Below are 21392 nucleotides of genomic sequence, written 5' to 3' on the forward strand. Positions count from 1 at the left end.
AATATTTTTCCATCTTTTTGTGTCTTCTTCAATGTCTTTCAAGAGTGATTTATCGTTTCTAGAATATAGATTCTTTACATCTCTGGTTAAGTTAATTCCGAGATAACATATTNTTGATTGGGATGGCATTGAAAGTGTAGATTGCTCTGGGTAGCATAGACATTTTAACTATGTTAATTCTTCCGATCCATGAGCATGGAATATTTTTCCATCTTTTTGTGTCTTCTTCAATGTCTTTCAAGAGTGATTTATCGTTTCTAGAATATAGATTCTTTACATCTCTGGTTAAGTTAATTCCGAGATAACATATTATTTTTGGTGCTATTGTAAACGGAATGGATTCCCTAATTTCTCTTTCTTCAGTCTCATTGTTCGTGTATAGAAATGCAACTGACTTCTGAGCATTGATTTTGTATCCCGCCACATTACTGAATTGCTCTATAACTTCTAGTAGTTTGGGGGTGGAATCTTTTGGGTTTTCCGTATAGAGTACCATGTCATCTGCGAAGAGAAGAAGTTTGACTTCTTCTTTGCCAATTTGGATACCTTTTATCCCTTTTTGTTGTCTGATTGCCATTGCAAGGACTTCTAGTACTATGTTGAATAATAATGGCGAGAGTGGGGATCCTTGTTGTGTTCCTGATCTTAAGGGAAAGGCTTCCAGCTTTTCCCCATTGAGAATATTTGCTGTAGGCTTTTCATAGATGGTTTTTATGAAATTGAGGAATGTACCCTCTACCCCTACACTCTGAAGGGTTTAAATCAGGAAAGGATGCTGTATTTTGTCAAATGCTTTTTCTGCATCAATTGAGAGGATCACATGGTTCTTGACTTTTTCCTGTTGAAATGATCTATCACACTGATCGATTTACGAATGTTGAACCACCCTTGCATCCCAGGGATGAATCCCACTTGGTCATGATGGATAATCCTTTTAATGTACTGTTGGATCCTATTAGCTAGGATCTTGTTGAGAATTTTGGCGTCCATAGACATCAGGGATATCGGTCTGTAATTCTCCTTTTTGATGGGGTCTTTGCCTTGTTTGGGGATCCGGGTAATACTGGCCTCATAGAATGAGTTTGGTGGTTTTCATTCTGTTTCTATTTTTTGAAACAGCTTCAAGAGAATAGGTATTATTTCTTCTTTGAATGATTGGTAGAATTCCCCGGGGAATCCGTCAGGCCCTGGACTCTTGTTTTTTGGGAGGTTTTTGATCACTGCTTCAATCTCTTCATAATTAATCAGTTTGTTTAAAAAATCAATTTCTTCTTGTTTCAGTCTTAGTAGTTTATAGGTTCCCAGGAAGGCATCCATTTCTTCCAGGTTGTTTAATTTATTGGCATAAAGCTGTTGATAAAAGTTTCTAATGATCCTTCCTATTTCATTGGTGTTGGTTGTGACCTCTCCCTTTTCATTCATAATTTTATTAATTTGGGTCCTTTCTCTATTCTTTTGAATAAGTCTTGCCAGTGGCTTATCGATCTTATTTATTCTTTCAAAGAACCAGCTTCTAGTTCTGCTCTACTGTGCTCCTGGTTTCTAATTCATTGATCTCTGCTCTAATCTTGATCAACTGCTTTCTCATGCGTGGCTTCTTGAGGTGAGAATATAAAAACTGCATTTTAGATTTTTCTATTCTTTTGAGATGGGAAGATTTCTAATGCTTTCCTGCACTCCGCTGGGTCCCCAGGTGACTCTGGAGGCAGCCTCAGGCACTCTCTGCCCAGACCTTCCCCGCAGACATTTGCCACTGCCAAACCATACTTTGGGAGGCACTTCTCTATCAAGCTTAGATTTCTCCCCAGCCCTAACTTAGGAAGGGATACACTTACACACTCCTAGCCTACCTGGGATATAAGGTCATTGCATGTACATGCTTACACACACACACACACACACACACACACACACACAGAGCCCAGGAAAGAAGACAGGACACTGGGAGCCTTTTCACCAGTAATTAATTCTATTCTTGCCTATCACTAGAAAATTTATTTTTCTCACTGGCTCATCCACTTGGTTGTGGGAATGATACATGCACAGAACCTCAGTATTCAGACACTTTTCTTGCTAATCTACTGTCTCTGTAAGGGCAACTCTAAGGATATTTTATAAAGATTATTTTTATTTCGGCTGTATGAATCTTTGCCCAAAAGTAACCAAGTTTCACCAATATAATGAATTGAGAGTTTTGGCAAAAAAGTGAAGGTGGAAGGAAACTTGGTTCTGGCTTTCATGCCATCATAGTTATTCTTTTTTTAAGATTTTATTTATTTATTTGACAGAGAGAGAGGCAGAGAGAGGGGGAACACAAGCAGGGGGAGTGGAAGAGGAAGAAGCAGGCTTCCCATCAAGCAGGGAGCCCAATGCGGGGCTCGATCCCAGAACGCTGGAATCATGACCTGAGCTGAAGGCAGACACTTAATGACTGAGCCACCCAGGCACCCCTATAGTTAGAATATTCTAACAGAGAAACCACTACTGTTCCATGTTGACTATGGTACATGCAGTAGTGAGGCTTCCTTGGGTTTTATAATATCTAACAGGTTTATGTTTGAATTCCAGGCCCATTAGGGTCTCTATAATTGGTCTTAGACAAGTTAGTTAACCTCTTTGAAACTCATTTTCCTCATTCTCCATACCTATCTCATGGGATTATTGTGAGAGTTAATGAGATAACAACTGATAATGTTGGTTCCCTAATCAAATTAGGCAAAATTTAAAAGTCTCAGTTGACACAATCTTAACATAAACTGTTATATAAAATCTAAGTTTCTTTGAAAATAAAGTAGTATAAGATAGTCATGACAAAATAATCACCTATCCAAGACAATTATGAACATATTTTAATATCTAAGTATTCAGCACTTGTTAACCTCATATGCCAACATTCACCACTCACTGTCCCTTCCCACACAAACACATGTACCTTATATCTTCTCTGTAATTCTATTTCAAGTCCAGTGGAGCAAATGCTACCCAGAGTGGTGAGTTTCTGCACAACAGCAGCCTTTAAACATTGTCTTGGCCATGCCCTAGAAAGAGAAAACTCTGGGTCTTATTGCACCTGGGATTATATAAGAAGTTTTCTGTTGCTTAGAGGTTCCTTGATCTACAGATATTGTTTCTGCTTCTGCTCTTCTGACTCTATGTTTGCTCCTGAGTTGGTATTTGCTCTTCATTTCTAATGCAAGATTATCACTTGATCAATTCTCAAACTAAATCCGGGACTCACCTTTGTACTTCAGTCTTGCTTCTGACCTTGCTGCCAGGATCCACGGTTGCCCACAGTCTCCCTACCTGGGGAGATGGCCTAAGACCAAAGCCCCATGGAAGCTGTACTCCTGAATTTAAAACCAAAATAGCATGTGGAATTTGAAAGGTTTAAGAAAAAAAATCATCATCGAGGCAGAAGAGAAAGATGATATGTGCTAAGTATGTTGGCCCTTAAAAAGGATGGTGACTAACAACAGAAGGCAGAAGTAAGGGGTTTTTTAAGAAATGAGAGATTTCAGTGGAGTAGGAGCTCAAAACCTATTGTGTTGTATTGTTCTTTCTTCTTACAAAGAAGATGTGAATCACATTCAATATATTCAAAATTATCAAAAAGCGAGTTTCTAGATGAGAACATGAGCCAGAATATGCTTTAGAAATCAGTAATTGAGTCTGACCCCTTTATGTTACCTGAAAGACACTGACCCAGGAAAGTTAATGACTGGACCAAGTTCATACAGCTGCCCCAGGACAAAGGTGAGAGTAGAACCAGTCTATGCTTGTCCTCTTGTGTCTCATTGCCTCCTGAATCACACACTGACTTGATCTGCTTTTCCATTTCTAGGATTTTGATAGAGACTACCTTCCTCAAGGTGGATGAGGCAGTCACATACTTATGTGTATATTTGCTCCAGATCTTCTCTCACATAGCTATGTCTAAACCCTAAAATTAAAGTTTTATAAATTAATTCCACCCTAAAGCAGCCTTCTGTCTCTTCTTCCAGAGCTCTTCCAAGACCCTATAGCTAAACAGAAACCCACTTTCTTATAACCTCCCCAAACCTCAACCTCCAGGCTTTACCCCTCACTCTGTCTCCACCTCTTCAACTAGCTGACTTTGGCTGGTAGTATTTTAAAGTATATTTTAATAGAGATCTATTAAAGATCAAAAAACTTCAAGACCCTAAGAACTGGGTTAATGGTGGGATTGAGGAAATATGTCAGGTGGTGAAGAAGGAACATTTTCCTGCCACAGCTCAACTCACACCATATGAGACTGAGGGAACATGCTTAGGAAGGAATAAGGTTTTACACTTATCAGTAACAGCTGAGGCAGAATAAATTTATTAAAACTTCACAATGTGATAAATGAGAACTATTCTTGTTGGGGAAAAGGGCAGAGAATGTTCTGGAGATGGGAAGATGGTCTGCCTAGCATAATAGCATTTAGAAACAAAAAGGGAGGGGTGAGACGATTTAAGAGAAGAGAGGATGCTTAAATGGCACTGAAGACAAACTTCACTTACTTCATACATTTGTCTAGACCTGATTTAGCATTCATGGCAATCTCTAGAGATTCTGTGTTCTCCATGGTTCCATGTTTCTTTAGTGCTTTGTATTTATCCATTACTTAACCATACCAAACAAATACTCCTTGTTGGAACTTTTGTGGTGATTTGTAGCCCAACATTAGGGGTCAGGAGTTGGAAAACATCTGTGGTAATTTCCTTATCCCTACCTGTATGTGGAGAAAATATTAGCTACCAGTGAATTTAATAAGTTGCTCTTCGGTTCTTTATTTTCAGTCGTCTAAAATAACTGAATTATTTGTTTTCCTATCTGAATGTCCAAATAGTCAAATCATGAGATTTCTTTAAATTTTTTGTTAGTAGGTCTGTATGTTTAAAGGGCAATATTTTCCATTATAAGAACTACTGACAAAAATATCAGGAAAATTGTAAGTAAAAAGTAGCTCTATGGCAACTTCGTCATATTTAAGATCAGGAACCAGATTTCTACTCTATCACATAGTGCTAATAAGTGCTTCATCAACATTTCTGATCCTTTCAAAATCATTGTAGAGACCTCTTTTTACTATAGAGAGCTTCAGACGTTCATCCAACATAATTTCATAAATGTATTACCAATCTTAGATAATGAATTTTTATTAAAATCCTTAATTAACAACAAAAAATGGTAAATTTTTTAAAAGATTTTATTCATTTATTTGAGAGAGAGAGAGTGCATGAGCAGGGGGGAGGAGCAGACAGAGAGGGAGAAGCAGACTCCTTGCCTAATAGGTAGCCCAATGCAGGGCTCAATTCCAGGACCCTGAGATCATGACCTGAGCCAAAGGCAGACACATAACCTACTAGGCCACCCAGGCGCCCACCAAAAATGGTAAATTTTTAACTGTGTTAGCCATCCTCCAAAAAAAGCTGGCTATAAGATATCAGAACTATGTAATTGGGTAAAAATTTGTAATAAACTATATTTAGCCCATGTCTCTTAGATCTAGTCTAGACAATACTTTGAACAAGACTGATGATTGCCTATTCAGTGTGTAGCAAATTCCAGTGTCTCAATAACTTACCAGGCAAGGGATGCTCTTCTTACATCCACCTAAACTCCTTCTGCAACGCAATTGTGATGCTAACTACCCAACAAACTGGAGTTAGCACAGACCTCACAGGTTGAGAGCACAATTCTCCTCTAGGGCATCTTCACTTCAGACACCAGCTACAAGGTCCAGAGTTCCCAGGCCATCCAAACTTCTGTCCAACTGACTAAAAATTCGGAGGTTCCCACTACCCCCTCAGGTTTAATAATTTGATAGAAAGACTCACAGGACTCAGGAAAGCACTATATTTACAATTATTGTTTTATTACAAAGGATGAAAATCAAGACCAGATGAAGGAAGAAACCTGTAAGTTGAGGTCTGGGAAGCTTCCAAACACAGAAGCTCCATGACCTCTCCCTGCAGAATCAGAACACATCACCTTCTTTTCACATCAATGCACTCACCATCTAAGAAGTTCGTTCAACATTCATGTCTAGAGTTTTTATTGGGGTTTCATTAATTAGACATGATTTATGAAGTCATTGGACATGTGACTGAATTCAATCTCCAGCCCCTCTCTCCCCTCCCCAGAGGTTATGCTAATCCCACCTGGCTCAAACCTTCTTTTAAAAAAAAAAAGCTGCAACCCTCCAATTGCATTTCTAGTCTTTCCAGCATGACCAGCCCCCACCCTGAAACTATCTAGAGGCCTACCTTCAGTCACATCATTAGCATAAACTCAAGCATGGTCTGAGGGTCCCACCATGAATAACAGACAATTCTGTCCCTGGGGAAATTCTAAGGGTTTAAGATCTCCATCCCAGGAACCTGGGCAAAGACCAAACAAATTCTTTATGATATGACACTTTTTACTGCAACTTAAGATACATAAGCAGATAAATGGAGGCTCTTGAAATGTGTCTTATGAAACCCTTATCGATGGCTTTGTTTTATTTCCTGTAGGTATCATTTTACCAGTGATATTACTTCTAATTCATGGTCACAGGGCAGATGTTAGCCAGCAGTGAGTTATCAAATTACCTCTTATTAAAATTTTAAGAAAAATGTCAAGCAAGCTTTCATTTTTCCATTACGTGATTTTCATTTCTTCTTCGAACTATTCAGAAAACTTCTCAATAACTTGAAGATAAAAATCTCCTTTTCAGTCATCATATTTCCTCACTTCCACTCAGAACAAAAAAGAACCAAAATTTCCACACTTTTAGGTAGAAGCAAAGGCATAAAAATGAGTCCTTAACTTCATTGGTTGTAGAGAAAAATCATTAAGTTTTAATAATAAATACTAGAAAACTGCCCTGGCCTTTATGATGAAAGCACTACTTCCATCATTCTAAGTTGACCTAATTTTACACTATATTATGGGTAAGAACCCAACCGGTAGAGTTGATTAAAGAAAAAGTTGTTCTGTCAATGAATATGTGGTAGTATCAAAGATGCATAATTGGACCAGGTGTGCTATGGCCAACTTAAGGAGAACACATAATATTCATTTCTTTTACTATGACTTATATCTTTAATATTGGGAGATGTTTCACTCAATGTTCATGGACCAGCATCTACAGATGGGCTCAAGGGCTCCTGAAGTGATATGTAAAATGATAAAGATTTCTTATGCATCATTTTTATCAGATTCCCAAAGTCCATGACAAGGACCTAAGAATCACTTTTGTATGTGTTAGGGAGGAAAAATTTCCCTTTACCCTTCAAACTTCCTTTGACTTATATCAGAATTAAATTGACATGATACAGACTAACAAGAAAAAAATTAAATTTAATTACACATACATGGAGTGAATATGAGGTCCATAGGCAGTCAGGAATTTGAGATTTATATGCCATTCTGAGCTAGGGAGAAGGGGGTAAGAGTTTGGGACTTTAAAGGGAAGGAAGATGATAAAGAGTAGATGTTTGGTAAACAAATGTGTGCTGGGCCATACAAAAACAATGGGACATAGACAGGAGTTTTAATAAGTAGACTTCACTAAGTTCCTCCCTGTCTGCCACACCTAGTTCATATTATAAGGTACTTATCTATGGTGACAGCTCCCTTCCTGGAGCAGGTCTTCTACCTACATTCTTTTGTGCAGTTAAATGAAAGGTCAAAGGTTCTTCCTGAGCCTTCTTTTTCTTAAAAAAAAAAACCAACTTAAAATAATTGATATGCCAATGAAACACATTTGGAGGTGGCAATTTTGTTTCCCTCCATAAAGGAACCCTTTTCTGGAAACAAACCCGCCCTTAAGCCATGCCCTATGCCTTCAGAGTTTAAAATTTCTACTATCATAACCCAAGGACTTGCCATTGGTTTTTTCAACTCCTCCAGTCTCCCGAAGCACTTATTTTCCAGAAGTTGACTTGAGTCTCCATCCCACGCCCTGTCTGTAGCCCTCCTCAGTGTTTCTGAGAATTCTTGGTGGGGGGGCTCATGTTTCTCTGGGTCACCTCTCAGTCTGAGTTTCTACTCTATTCACTTCTTATAGCAACATCTGTAACATGGGAAATAGCTCTGTTTCCTTAATTCCCCAAAGTACCATTATCATAAGACAGAACCTTACTGGAGGTTTTGAAAAACTGAGCAGGATCATGAATAACCATGTTTCTAGTTTCTGTAAACTTGATGCTTTAATATCTGCCCTCTGTGCTTATGTTGCACATGCCTTATTCTGGACAACCCACTAATATGTTTGAGTCACCTTGAGTTGGCCTCCTGACTGATTGAGTCATCGCCCCTGCCTCCTAAAGAGGAATCCTTCTCAGTCTGCGTTTCAAATACAAACCAAGCAATCCAGAGTTCACACCCCCAACCTCCTCCTTACTCTGGGCCACTATCCAACTGCCCTAATCACCCCAAACAACTCAGACAGCCCTTATGCCCTGAGGTCTGCTGAAATTATTCAAACTAGCCAATTCCAAGCCTGCGTACTCTGCCTCCACTGTTCCTTTATGGAGAAACCACAGTAAACTCTAGCTCACATTTCTTCCCCTTCCCTCTGCCTCATGACAACACTGGTGCTTCCTCATGTGCCCCCCCCCCATAGCATAGCATACCCACTCCTCTTGGTGATCCTTTGGATTTACTATAAATTGTCTATTAATACACTATAGTGTAGAACAAATCACAACAGGCACAGAACAGGAATCAACTTACAATTAATTACTAGATACCACTGCTCCTCAGCCATCTCTACAGAGAACTTCTTAGCAGTGATATTGTCATGGGACTCCTCTCCCCACTGAGGCTATTACTCCTTGTGGTTTCTTCTCTTTACATCCTTCAGTTCCCCACTCCCTCCTATTCAGATGGCAGAAGACTTCATGAATGTTCCTGTTATTTTACAAGGCAGAACACTTTTTTCATTCTTCTCTCATCTAAGATTTCCATGACCAAAAGATCAACTAAGAGTCTTCCTAAAGAAAAGAGCTGTCTGCCTTTAAGATAAAAGCTGCTATTCCCTATAATATAGATATGCAGCAACAATTTAATCTTTTTTTAAAAAGATTTTATTAATTTATTTGACAGAGAGAGACACAGCAAGAGAGGGAACACCAGCAGGGGGAGTGGGAGAGGGAGAAGCAGGCTTACTGCTGAGCAGGGAGCCCAGTGCAGGGCTACATCCCAGGACCCTGGGATCACGACCTGAGCCGAAGGCAGATGCTTAATGACTGCGCCACCCAGGCAGCCCCAATTTAATCTTTGAAAGCAAATTTTTTCCTGTTAATTATGTATCTAGTAAATACTAAAGCAATCTCTGCTTTAGTATCCAGAGAGGATCCCAGGCACACTATCAATTTGAAATATTAACTAACAGTTTAAACTTTATTATATACACATTATTCAAGTATGTACCTGGTAACCAAAATTAATATACAAGAATTTCTGTGTATCAACAATAAGCAGTAGAAAATAAAATGCAAACTCTTCCATTAAAAGTAACCACAAAAATTGTAAAATACCTAAGAATAGTCTTAACAAAAAATGCAGAGGAGCTATCCTAGTAAGTTCCAAAATCCACTGAGGGCATAAATATGTAAGCTAAAATAATAGGAGCCATAACATTTTAATGGGAAGTCTAAATATTATAACAGTATCAATTTTGCCAGAATTAATGTATAAATTCAATATGATACAAAATAAAATTCCAAAAGCATTTGCAATTAGAGGTTTAAAAACAAACCACATTATTTTCAGATTTGGGAGAAAAAACAAGCATGCAGGAATATCTAGGGAAAAAATTTAGGATGAATAATAATGAAAAATATACATTATGATATATTTAAAGGTATTACAAAACTATATTTCAAAAAGATACTTACACGCAAGTGTTCACAGAAGCATTATTCACAATAGCCTAAAGGAGAAAACAACCCAAATATACATCAGCAGATGGATGGATTTAAAAATGCAGTATATATAACAATATTATTCAGTTGTAAAAGGAATGAAATTTTGATACATGCTACAATATAGATGAACCATGAAAACATTCTGCTAAGTGAAATAAGCCAGACACAGAACGACAAATATTGTATGATTGCACTTATATTAGGTACCTAAAATAGGCAAGTGCATAGAGGTGGAAAGTAGAGTAGAGATTGGCAGGGGCTGGAAGGAGGGAAACAAGAAATTATTGTTTAATGAGTACAAAGCTTCTATTTGAGATGTTGGAAAAGTTCTGAAAATGGATAATGATATAGTTCATTGTTAATGTAGTTAACACCACTGAATTGTATGCTTAAATGATTAAAATGGTAAATTTTATGTTATGTACATTTTGTATAACATAAAATAGCAATTAAAAAGAGCAAAAAAATTTAATCTGAACAATGTAATATTGGTGCCTTCCCTGCAGACAGACTGATGCCCAATATGAAAAAGCCCAAGAAACAAATCTAAGTATTTCTTTGCATTATTTTGGAGCAAAGATTATATTTCTAATACATGCCATATTCCAAAATAGGTTCCAGGCAGATATAAATCTTTCAAAATAAAGCACTAGAACAAAAATGTAGACTAATTATATGAACTTGGAGCATGGAGATTTTCCCTTCCTATAACAGTAGATGGAGTAATCACAAAGGAAGAAATAAATAAAGTTGATTATATCAAAATGTTGTAATTTTGTAACTCAAAAAACATCATTATCATAATCAAAATGTAAATCATAAACTGAGAAAATGTCCTTTCTGTGTAAAGAGACTTTACCAAAAAAAATAAGACACACACTTCAGTAGAAAATTGGCCAAAGGATATAGACAGGCAATTTCCAAAAACAAGAAAAGCAACAGGTCAATGATATATGGAAAAGTATTCAATGGTAAAAAATATTCACTGGCATTACTTAGTGAATTATGACAGAAAATCAGTGGAGAGACAGATACCCTCATGCTCTACTGATGGGAACATAAATCGATTCAACTTTTGAAAAAAGAACCATTTGGCAGACTATATCAAAAGCCTTTCATACAGCAATTCCACTTCTAGAAACTATTGCTAGGAAATTAATGATCAAGTGCACAAAGTAAACATCAAGAATGTTCATTTCAGCAAAGTTTATAAGAATGGAGAAATTCTAAAGTGTACCCAACAAAAGGAGATTAACTGAATTAATTAAATAGAGTAAATGGCACATTCTTACAATGGGATGCCATGCAGCCGTTAAAACTATTGTGAAGAGTTTATGAATCGAACTTAAAACGTTTGTGATAAATTGCTGAGGAGAAAAAGGGCCACAAAGATGTTTACAGAGTATGATTTCATTTTAATAGAAATGAATAAGTATATATGTATGCATATATTTGCAAGAAAAGGTATCTAAAAAGATATCAAAAGAGAAAAATAAAAGTGTATTACATAAACTTTATAATGACAACAGTGAATGTAAAAAGGACAGAACTCATCTAAGTTTCCATTTTTGTCAAAACAAAATTTTTGATATTCCCATATTCCCTTTGATTTCTGCCTTATAAGCAAACAAAATTTGACAGAGTCATCATAACTACTGACAAAACCCTCCTTAGAACTCTACTGTGTCAGAAACAAGGAAAAACCACAAGAGAAATAAATGGAGGGATGGAGGGATGGATGGTAGATACTCATAAATCAGCAAGGCACTTACTTTTTAAAAAAGATTTATGTATTTATTTTAGAGAGTGAGCATGAGCTGGGGGAACGGAAGGGGAGGAAGAATAGAGAGAATCTCAAGCAGACTCCCCACCTAGCGTACAGCCCAGTGCAGGGCTTGAACCCAGGACCCTGAGATCATAATCTGAGGCAAAATCAAGAGTCAGAGGCTTAACCAACTGAGCCACCCAGACACCCTGGCAACTTACTTTTTAAGATCACAGTTCATAATAAGGAAAAGTTACCATTACTGTCACAATCAATTTCTATGGAGTTTTACCAAGGTTCAGAAAGCGTGACTGGGAGAGAGCAATGCGAGCTGTACCTTCCTGAGCACAATGTCACAAAGCAAGTCTTTTCTACAATTAAAAAAAAAAAGTTGATGCAGCTATTGTTAAAACTATGACAGAAAAATCACTAGAGAAAGCTGTGTGAAAGCAAGACCATGAGGCTCCAAAGAAGTTACTCAAAGGGTGGCACCTTGTCCATCTGTTGTCATCCTACCCACTGGTCCAGCTTCTTCCCCAAACTGGTTCTCCAAAAGGTTGGCACTTGGTTAGCAAAGCCACTGCAAAGACCACATTTATGGGAAATGGCTCTGCTCTGCTTTTGTATCACGATGCAGAGCAAAGGACTTGTCCTATCCTTCAGAGCCTTCATGGGGTAATTTTACACCCTTTGGTGTGATTATTTGGATGATGTCTGTCTCCGCAGCTAAACTGTAAGCAAGCTGAGCCTGGAATCCATCTGTGTTTGCACACCTCCGTATCCCTAGCACAGTGCGTGACACAAATGGCCTCTCAACAGATACAGGTGAGTGAGGAGAAAGCCAGCAAACTAGATCTAGACTGCTATCCTTCATGTTTCTAGCCTTACTCTCTTCATCTAAAAATACAGATTTGCCCATGACAAAGGATTATTGTAAGGACCAAAATTAAATAAGATGTGTTCCCTGGCTATCCCAGTAAATTCTTCATAAAAACAAATTCTCTTGTACTTTCTCTTCTTCTCTAAGTTACAGTTGGAGCTCCATGACCTATCAGATATGTAACTAAATATGATTGAGTCTTCCACCTGTAAAATAAGGGATTAGGTGCTCTTTAAAGTCATGTCCTCCCCTAACATTCTCTAATTCAATATAAACACCCCAAAAATTGTCCCTAGGAGATGGTCTCACAATACATTCTGGTGGCTACAATTGGATGTGGCACTTAGAAGAAGCCCAAGGTGTGGAAATAATACAGAACACATTAATAAAGGATAATATCAAAATTCAAACATTCTACTTGGGGGTGGAAAGGAGAATTAGCTGTCAGAATATATGTATCTCAAACAAAGGACTGTCATTAAAATCAGATTACTCATCAACAATGAGCAGGGTTTTAGAAATGTAATATTTCAATTGCATCAAAACTGGCCTTGTAAAAAAACCTTTTTCCTCCTCCATTCAGCTCAAAGTCTGGCTTGTGTCATCCCGTGCACTGTGGCATTTGTTCATTGAACCATTGTCCCTCTCAAGGGATGGTTTTTCACCCCAACAAAAATAACTGTGAATCACTGGTTCTAGGAATATTTTCTCCCTTGTTTTGCTCACAGTATGAATGACAGGTTTCAGCCTATTTATTTCTCATATAAGCAAAAGTTGCCATTAACCTGAAATGGTCTATACTGCAAATGCAAACTGTTGCTTCTTATTTTCAGATTTGGGGGAACTATGAAGTTCTCATTAGGAGTTCATAATTTTCCTCCAGGGAGGATATGAGTAATGAGGGCAGGGGGGACATTTCACAGCAAATGATATTTCAAGTTTTTCTCCAGATACAACTGTTTATGTGACTTGAAAACTAAAAGAAAAATATTCCCTTAGTATTTATTTCTGTAGCTTTTCTATGGCATCTATAATCAAAATGTTGGAAAAATTTTACATATATTTCCAGGTTTCATAAAGGAAAAAAGCATTTAACACAGACACACAGTGAGGTTTTCTGTTTCCCCTGTTAAAGGATCGTTTTTTCTGTTAAACAACCCTGTGAAATTGAATCCAACTTGCAGTTTTTCCTTGTGAAGTTGCTACAGTAATAGTATTTTTCATCTCTATTGCTATGTTCTCTCAGAGAATCTTGTATTTTTCCACTTAGATCACATACCCACACATTCTTGTAATTGCTTGTCCAATTATCTGACTAGAAAAATGTAATCTCCTTGAGGACAGAGCACATTACTCGTTCTCTGAATATATGAATACATCACTTACAAGAAAATTAATGAATAAGGAAATTCAAAGGGAATATATACACAACTCTGTAAAATACATTGTATCCTTACAAGAAGATTATGTAATTCTTTATTGTCACACTTATGATCTAAAATTTCTCTTTTTTTTGAGATTTTTATTTATTTATTTATTTATTTATTTGACAGAGAGAGAGACAGCCAGCGAGAGAGGGAACACAAGCAGGGGGAGTGGGAGAGGAAGAAGCAGGCTCACAGCGGAGGAGCCTGATGTGGGGCTCGATCACAGAACGCTGGGACCATGCCCTGAGCCGAAGGCAGACGCTTAACCGCTGTGCCACCCAGGCGCCCCTGATCTAAAAATTCTAATATGAATTTAATTTGTTCAGCTTTATTGAGATATTATTGATACAGTACATGGAGCACCTGGGTAGCTCAGTCAGTTAAACATTTGCCTTCGGCTCAGGTCATGATCCAGGAGTCTGGGATCAAGCCCCAACTCAGGCTCCCTGCTTCTCCCTCTGACCCTCCCCCCAATACTCTCTTTCTCTCTCAAATAAATAAATAAAATCTTTTTAAAAATTATATACAGTAGACCTAAGTTTAAGGGGAACAATATGATAATTTGATATATGTATACATTACAAAATGATTACCACAATGAGGTTAGTTAACACCTCCATCCCTCACATAAGTGCCTGTGTATGTCCTGTGTGTGTGTGCGTGTGTTAATACACCCTTAACAACTTTCAAGTATATAATACAATATTTTAAATTATAGCCGCCATGTTGTACATTAGATCCCCAGATTTATTAACCTTGTAACGGAAGTCTGTACCCTTTGAGCACCATCTCCCTCCACCCTCAGCCCGGCAACCACCATTCTCCTTTCTTTCTTCCGGTTTACCTTCTTTAGACTCCACATAGGGATGAGAATATACGTACAGTATTTGTCTTTGTCTGACTTTCTGACGTGATTTTAAATGTAGCAAATAGAAGGCCAGCAGTTTCTAATACATGGACGGCAAAGATGAAGCCTGAGATAGTATTGTAATACACAGTTTCATCATTTCTCTAACTACAATTTCAAAGTGTTCATTCTATAGCTTGGAATGCCAGGAATGAACATCACTCTGACATTAAACAAGAGCATTATTCAAGAGTATTATTCGACAAGAGCGTTATTCACATTAAACCATACTATAAATACTCATAACATTCAGACGCCTTTCCAGTAAATAGGAATAAAATTAAATGGCATTTGGGAGCTTCTACACTTGACAACTGCTTAAAATCAGATAATCATAGACTGTTAGAATTAGAAGGGGCTTTCGTGGTGTCCAGCCCAAATCTCTCATATTGCAGCAGAGAACAGGCCCAGCGAGCAGGTGCCTCACCCAGCAACCTTCCAGCTCCTTTTTCAGGACCCAGGACAGAGCTCCTGCCACCTCAAGAGGCCAACTCCGCCCAGCAGTTCTTTACTTTCCCCATCAGCCATCAAAGTCCCCAGTTTCCGGGAATTTTTTAAAGATATTATTAATTTATTTGACAGAGAGAGAGCCCAAGCAGGGGGAGTGGCAGGCAGAGGGAGAGAGAGAAGCAGTCTCCTAGCAGAGCAGGGAGCCGGATGTGGGGCTCAATCCCAGGACCCTGAGATCATGACCCAAGCTGAAGGCAGACCCTTATCTGAGACGTCAGGCGTCCCAGTCCCAGGGAAATTTTAATCATCCATTGGAAGGCATAAATTAATGTAAAAAAATTACGTATAAATCTCAACAAATTTTGAATTTGCCGTTACGGTTCCTTTCCAATTAGAACAAAACAAAAAAACCATCATGGTCTTTAGGCAGACAAACAATAGTTTGTTGACTCAACAAATCACAGCCTCTACAAAAGCTTAAAAGAATATCCAGTTACCGGATGTATAACATATAAAGACCACCTTTGCATGGGCCAACCGTATTGTCCCTGAGCACATATATCAGTGATCAGTTATCTCCGCACAAATATTCCCAGCCCTGAAATGTAGAGGGCGGACAGCATTCAGCTTCTATGGTGCAGTAGCTCCACCTAGTGGCCATTTGAAGGACTCTTTCTCACTGCCCAAACTGCCGCGCTTGGCCTTTGTAGGTAGCGATTTTAAGATACATCTGGACCAAGATATATACTCCCGAAACTACTACTACCTTTTTTTTTTTAGATTTTATTTATTTATTTTACAGAGAGAGACAACCAGCGAGAGAGGGAACACAAGCAGGGGGAATGGGAGAGGAAGAAGCAGGCTCCTAGCGGAGGAGCCTGATGTGGGGCTCGATCCCACAACGCTGGGATCACGCCCTGAGCCGAAGACGCTTAACGACTGAGCCACCCAGGCGCCCCAACTACTTCTACCTTATTACAGGAAATCCTCTGATTCATAGAGTACAATCCACCCAGCAAATAGGAGCCATCTATCATAAAGCCAATTGAGACCAGAAACAATTTATACTGGCGAGCAAGAACTTCAGCCTTCTATCTTTCACTTTAAATAACTCAATTATTGAGGGGCGCCTGGGTGGCTCAGTCATTAAGCATCTGCCTTGGGCTCTGGTCATGATCCCAGGGTCCTGGGATCGAGCCCCACATCAGGCTCCCCGCTCAGTGGGAAGCCTGCTTCTCCCTCTCCCACTCCCTCTGCTTGTGTTCCCCCGCTTGTGTTCCCTCTCTCCGTCAAATAAATAAAATCTTTACAAAATAAATAAATAAATAACTCAATTATTTAAATGGCACTGTTTTTTTCCCCCAGCTGCTGCCTAAATGAGAGGAAGCAAAACTAGAAATGACAGAAGCAATTAGAAAGTGCACCATTTCACAGAAACCTTCAATATGACAGAAAAGAGAACATAAAAATGAAATGAAAACATGCTACATATATGTATTGACCAAAGTTAGTATCTTGAGCCAAGGAAGTGCTTGATTATTTCTGGATATAGTCGGGAAGGAGAAAAAAAAATCAGATTTTTTTTCCCGAGTTTACTTGGCTGTGAACAGCATGCTGACCTTGAACTTGAGAGTACTCGTTCTTGTTCTGTGTATTTACTTGGGCTCATGGTCTTTTGATGTAAGGCAAAATAACATTTTAAAAAAGCAAACGTCCTCTCCCTTAAGGACTGATGGTTGAGGAATCAAGCCTGAAAGAGCCTTTGTTGGATGGTAGATCCCACATCCACAGCCAAACTTCTTTGCTTTACACACTTTATCTGCTGGGTAGTACACACATTTTATTCCACATAAAAGAAGTTTGCCCTTCTCTGAAGGGGTGACATCCCCCCTGAGAAAGACCATAAGGTAACTTGTAACGACCTTTTACTTGATTAATGTAAAAGCAAATTTGGTCATTTCCGACCAAAAAATAACAGAACTGCTTGAGTTAGTACCTTAAGGGGAGCTCATTAATAAGAAAGAAACCCGGTGAGTCCTGTCTGGGTTTAAGAAACAGAAACCGTGTTTCTGTTGTAGCAACACTACAACAATGGGAGGGCCTCCCGCTTTCTGTGTGTGTGTGATTCCTTCACCCAACTACTCACAATTAAGTGATTATGCCCAGATGTCTCATGCCAAAGTCACCTTGGGTTTTCAGAAACTGGAAGACGATAAAACCAGATCTGAATTCTACAAGAGGAGAAGGTCTGAGAAGGTCCCTTGTGCCTCCTGGAGCTAATTCTTTATTCCTGCATCTCACGAGGGAACACAGTGTTCCCTGTGAGCTCCAGGAGCCTTGTTCAGAGTGAGATTCCCCAAGCTGCTCGTCTTTATTCCACATAGGAAGTGGCAGGTCAGAAACAAAAAGCATTGCCTGAATTGAAAACGTCACTTAATAGTCAGCCATGGAAAGGTGAAAAGAAATCTGTAAGTTGTCAAGTGAAGAGGCTTCTAAGTGTGAATCACCAATTCTAGGAAACATTTCTACAGTTAAACGGAAGCAAAGAGAACCAAGTTAGAGGCAGGAAATGACTACCCAAAATATAAGAGCCAAAAAAAAAAAAGGACGGGTTTGGTTTTTATTGTTGCGTCCCCCTCCCACTTGAGCAGATAGCTTTGACTGCTGAACGTTAACTTGTGTGCACGCTGCCTGTACTCAGGAAGCCCGGCATCTTTCACGGTCGCGAATTGAGACATTTGCTGGAATTTCCTGCAGAAGACAAGGGAAAACAATTTGGAAAGTGAAATCTTCTTTCTGAGAATTTCTCCAACCTAGTTTATGAAAAAAGAAGCCACTTTAGAAGCAGAGGAACTGCCTTTGATTAAAGAAATCACCAATTTTGGGAGAAAAATGAGAAAACAGCATCCATGTTATTATTTCCCAAGTATGCCCTCATACGACCATCCTAGGGGCTAATCATTCTTTTCTCGTTATCATTCTTTTTTCAATAAAGACAATTTGTAAGAGTCTACATTTCTTTTCCAGGTGGAACTTATATAACTCTTTTTCATTCTACATTTTTAAAATGCTCCAGGAGGATTTCTATTTTTCCTTGGTTTTCCCTAGTGCCATAATGAAATGCCGGATTTCTTTTTGTGGGGCAGCCTTGCTAGGAGAGTCTTGATGAAAGATAAAAAGTGAAGGCTGAGAAGGGAAACCACCACGTGCCTGGCCTACAGCACATCCCACTTTTTATTCAAGTGCTGTGGCCCCCGTGCTTTGCTGTCACATCTCGCCATCTGTGTGCTTGTTATCGTGGGGAATGAAAAGCAAACCAGTGTCAAGCAGTGGAACCTTTAGATGTTAGAAGAATGGTATGGGGTCTCTTTTATATAAAAAGCCAATGATCTTGGTTGCTAAGGATACCTTTTCACGACAAATATGTAGAGAGACCTTGACAAATGGTAAGGGACACTGAATAGAATTTTACAATGAGGCTGCCTGTTTCTTATTGTTTTTCTTACACTCGAGTGTTGCTTTTAAAAATGGTATGACACTTTTAGATGGCATAACAAGCCCATATTGCTAAAAAATAATTCCAGGAATCTAAGAAACAAATCTTAATAAAAAACCAAATTCCGCAGCCTAACCTGCAAAACCAGAGTTACTACATCCAGTGCTAGAACGTTCAGAATTTCTACATAGTTAAAAGTGAAGTACAAACTGCGACGGGATTAACCAGACTGACGGTCTGAAAAGCTGAAATTCACTAAATATCCGCTAACTGTAGTTACATTGTCTCCTACCTATCCACGGCCCAAGAGGTAATTTCACACAAAATGAAAAGAAGAAAGGAGAGAGAAAATAATTATGATGCTACTTCTCTTTATATATAGAAGATGGACTTTATTTCTTGGACTATAAATTAAGAAATTAATCCCTGAAAAGCCTACAAGGTCAAAACAAAAGAATAATAAGTTACCACTGCTCCCGAGTACACTACTGCTCTGAGAACATCTAAGTGAAACATAATGAGCATGTGAAAAACAAATGAGAAATCAAGTAATGCATGAATCTCATGTATTAAATAGAAGATTCTTCAAGAAACACAGCATGTCACTGGTACAAAATAGAAAAAACAAGTCAAGAGGTTCAGAGGAGGGAGCTTTAGGGAACGTATCATCTTATCCCCATTTTCCCCCAGTTTTATTGAGATATAACTGGCATACAGCACAATGTAAGTTTAAGGTGTACAGCATAAGGACTTGTATGTAGCATGAAATGTTTCCGGGGCGGCTGGGTGGCTCAGTTGCTTAAGCATCTGACTCTTGGTTTCAGCTCAGGTCATGATTTCAGGGTCATGAGATGGAGCCCCAGTTGGGTGGGCTCCACACTCAGCAGGGAGTCTCCTTGGAGTTCTCGCCCTCTCCTTCTCCTCCCCACACTCATGCACACTCATGCTCTCTCTTTCTCTCTCTCCCTCAAATAAATAAATGAATGTTTAAAAAAAATAATTTTTACAATAAATTCAATGAACATTCATCATGTCACATAGATACAAAAGAAGAAAAAGAAAAAAATGTTTTGTTCCTTGGGATGAATTTATGGTATTACAAATAAATTGAACACTCCCTGTGCCTCAGGTACATGAACCGCAAACACAAAAATCAGCAAATCTTTCTTCTTTTCACTCAGTTTCATATTTGAAATAATAATCATGGGGACTGTATGGGTAACTTTTGCCCAAGAATGCTTCCCCTAAAGAATATTGAAATTACTTTTCCCATTAAAAATTCTATGAATGATGATTTCTCTTCTTTCTTCAAGTCATCATTAAAAATAACTGAGTTGGGGCGCCTGGGTGGCACAGCGGTTAAGCGTCTGCCTTCGGCTCAGGGCGTGATCCCGGCGTTGTGGGATCGAGCCCCACATCAGGCTCCTCTGCTATGAGCCTGCTTCTTCCTCTCCCACTCCCCCTGCTTGTGTTCCCTCTCTCGCTGGCTGTCTCTAACTCTGTCGAATAAATAAATAAAATCTTTAAAAAAAAAAAAATAACTGAGTTAAATTTCTATAAAATAAATAAGAAATCTAATTTTCTAAAGACCCTAAAGAGAATGCAGGCATATTCAACTTCGAATGAGGAAGCCTAATGAAAAATTATTCATCTGTGTAATTAATAGAGCAACCAAATGTCAGACACAAGCATGTCATTGGCTCCAGCTGTCAGTCCTCACCTCAAAAAAGGCACAGAGCTTCTTGGCTTTGTCCTGACCCTCCGTGACTTCTGGCAGGGGTTCAGGGGGTAGCTTTAACTCCTGCCCTCCATTCTGTTCAAGACTGCCCTTTCCCAAAGGGCTCAGAGGATAACAGATAAGAAACCCCAATATGAGGGATGCCTGGCTGGCTCAGTTCATAGAGCATAGAACTCTTGATCTCAGGGTCATGAGTTCAAGCCCCAAACTGGGTGTAGAACTTACTTAAAAAAATTTTTTTTCAGTAAGAAATTCCTCAAGTTGTAAATACAAATGTGTTTATGGAATTAACTGAAACCTGTCGCAGTTTAGCCAGTGAGTAGAAATGTCATGATAGAATTCTAAGATGACCCCAAGATTCCTGACCCCACTGTACACACTCTGTACAAACTCTTCCCTACTGAGTGTGAGCGTGACTTGTAACTGTGGTGGAATAGGAGCTCCCATAATTATATTACATCACATGGCACAAGAGATTTTGCAGATATAATAAAGTCCCTCATCAGTTTACTCTGAGTTAATCAAAAGGGAAATCATCCTGGGTGGGCCTGACCTAATCACATGAGCTCTTAAAAGTCACTGAGCCCTTCCTGAAGAAAGAAATTTGGAGGATGAGAGAGATTCTCCTGCTGGCCTTAGGGGCAAACTGCTGTGTTGGGGAGAGGACCACATGGCGGGGAAGGCCAGCAACCTCTAGAATATGAGAAGGATGCCCAGTTGGCCAACAGCAAGAAAGTGCCTACAACCATAAGGAACTGAATTCTTCCAACAACCAATGAGCTTAGAAGAAGACCCCAAACTCCAGG

At 38.8% G+C, this 21392-nt stretch overlaps 1 protein-coding gene across 2 annotated transcripts in view; it reads right to left on the minus strand.

The window, feature by feature from the left end:
- Positions 1-21392, minus strand: part of ADCYAP1 (adenylate cyclase activating polypeptide 1) — a 66536-nt gene that overhangs the window by 22426 nt on the left and 22718 nt on the right. For both annotated transcript variants that reach the window (XM_034642878.1, XM_034642876.1), the window contains exon 3: positions 9894-9928. The gene's annotated coding sequence lies outside the window, so the exon portion shown is untranslated. The remainder of the gene's footprint in view (positions 1-9893; positions 9929-21392) is intronic.

The sequence above is a fragment of the Ailuropoda melanoleuca genome, chromosome 14 (assembly GCF_002007445.2).
Source record: "Ailuropoda melanoleuca isolate Jingjing chromosome 14, ASM200744v2, whole genome shotgun sequence".
Taxonomy (NCBI): Eukaryota; Metazoa; Chordata; class Mammalia; order Carnivora; family Ursidae; genus Ailuropoda; species Ailuropoda melanoleuca.